Genomic DNA, 2,500 nt, shown 5'->3' with positions numbered 1-2,500 from the left:
AATACAAGTGGCTTGTGATCCGTGTATGCAATGACTCCCTGACCAACAGCAGCAAGTAACTTCTTGGACGTGGCATGACACCAGTTAGGCGATTACATTTTTTTTCGGAAAAACATCTGCGCAGTTAACACCCAGCTACTCGTTTTAAAAATATCTAGCAGTGCCTAACTTAGTCAAAATTTTGGAGATAATTCATGAGACAGATTTACTCCCTTTAACTTTATCTCCATACTCATTTTACACCCGAGTACGATGAGAGAATGCGAGTAAATAGCTATTATTCAAGGAATCAACTATTCGGCGAGCGAGGCTCGAACCCAGGACATTCCGATCCGAAAACTAGTGTCATACCAAATAGCCACACGTGTAGACATGTAGGTGGACGGATGACCATGTGAAGGACATTTAGGTGGACGGATGACCATGTGAAGGACATTTAGGTGGACGGATGACCATGTGAAGGACATTTAGGTGGACGGATGACCATGTGAAGGACATTTAGGTGGACGGATGACCATGTGAAGGACAATGTAGGTTGGACGGATGACCATGTGAAGGACATTTAGGTGGACGGATGACCATGTGAAGGACATTTAGGTGGACGGATGACCATGTGAAGGACAATGTAGGTGGACGGATGACCATGTTAAGGACATTTAGGTGGACGGATGACCATGTGAAGGACATTTAGGTGGACGAATGACCATGTGAAGGACAATGTAGGTGGACAGATGACCATGTGAAGGACATGTAGGTGGACGGATGACCATGTGAAGGACATGTAGGTGAACGGGTGACCATGTGAAGGACATTTAGGTGGACGGATGACCATGTGAAGGACATTTAGGTGGACGGATGACCATGTGAAGGACATTTGGGTGGCCGGATGACCTTGTGAAGGACATTTAGGTGGACGGATGGCCATGTGAAGGACATTTAGGTGGACGGATGACCATGTGAAGGACAATATAGGTGGACGGATGACCATGTGAAGGACATTTAGGTGGACGGATGACCTTGTGAAGGACATTTAGGTGGACGGATGACCTTGTGAAGGACATTTAGGTGGACGGATGACCATGTGAAGGACATTTAGGTTGACGGATGACCTTGTGAAGGACATTTACGTGGACGGATGGCCATGTGAAGGACAATGTAGGTGGACGGATGACCATGTGAAGGACATGTAGGTGGATGGATGACCATGTGAAGGACATTTAAGTGGACGGATGACCATGTGAAGGACAATGTAGGTGGACGGATGACCATGTGAAGGAGATTTGGGTGGACGGATGACCATGTGAAGGACATTTAGGTGGACGGATAACCATGTGAAGGACAATGCAGTTGGAGGGATGACCATGTGAAGGACATTTGGGTTGACGAATGACCTTTTGAAGGACATTTAGGTGGACGGATGACCATGTGAAGGATAATGTAGGTGGACGGAAGATCATGTGAAGTGCATTTAGGTGGACGGATGACCATGTGAAGGACAATGTAGGTAGACGGATGACCATGTGAAGGACATTTAGGTGGACGGATGACCATGTGAAGGACAATGTAGGTGGACGGATGACCATGTGAAGGACAATGTAGGTGGACGGATGACCATGTGAAGGACAATGTAGGTGGACGGATGACCATGTGAAGGACATTTGGGTGGACGGATGACCATGTGAATGACAATGTAGGTGGACGGATGACCATGTGAAGGACATTTAGGTGGACGGATGACCATGTGAAGGACAATGCAGGTGGACGGATGACCATGTGAAGGACATTTGGGTGCACGGATGACCATGTGAAGGACAATGTAGGTGGACGGATGACCATGTGAAGGACATGTAGGTGTACGGATGACGATGTGAAGGACAACGTAGGTGGACGGATGACCATGTGAAGGACAATGTAGGTGAATGGATGAGCATGTGAAGGACATTTAGGTGGACGGATGACCATGTGAAGGACAATGTAGTTGGATGGATGACCATATGAAGGACAATGTAGGTGGACGGATGACCATGTGAAGGACATGTAGGTGGACGGATGACCATGTGAAGGACAATGTAGGTGGACGGATGCCCATGTGAAGGACAATGTAGGTGGATGGATGACCATGTGAAGGACATTTGGGTGGACGGATGACCATGTGAAGGACATTTAGGTGGACGGATGACCATGTGAAGGACAATGTAGGTGGACGGATGACCATGTGAAGGACATTTAGGTGGACGGATGACCATGTGAAGGACATTTAGGTGGACGGATGACCATTTGAAGGACAATGTAGGTAGACGGATGACCATGTGAAGGACAATGCTTCCTGTTCCGTCTCTGATTATCTAACCTGACGGGTTGGGCCCGTTTCCTTTTCAATACTCTTCAACAGTCGTAACGTCACTTCCTTCCTAATGACGCATGGTAATTTAGTAACACTGGCTCTAAACTATTGGGAAAATGGCGGACGCCCGTATGAAATATTTCTCCGACGAGCAAA

General features: G+C 47.3%; 1 protein-coding gene across 1 annotated transcript in view; it reads left to right on the top strand.

Moving 5' to 3' along the window:
- The window catches only part of LOC144960810 (neprilysin-like), a gene marked incomplete in the record, with an annotated part of 50,716 nt that overhangs the window by 239 nt on the left and 47,977 nt on the right, over positions 1 to 2,500 (top strand).

This window comes from Berghia stephanieae, chromosome 15 (genome assembly GCF_034508935.2).
Source record: "Berghia stephanieae isolate SIO BIC M18660-M18661 chromosome 15, UCSD_Bste_1.3, whole genome shotgun sequence".
Lineage (NCBI taxonomy): Eukaryota > Metazoa > Mollusca > Gastropoda > Nudibranchia > Aeolidiidae > Berghia > Berghia stephanieae.
The sequence above is the reverse complement of the archived record's forward strand: the minus strand, read 5'-3'. Positions and strand labels throughout refer to the sequence as shown.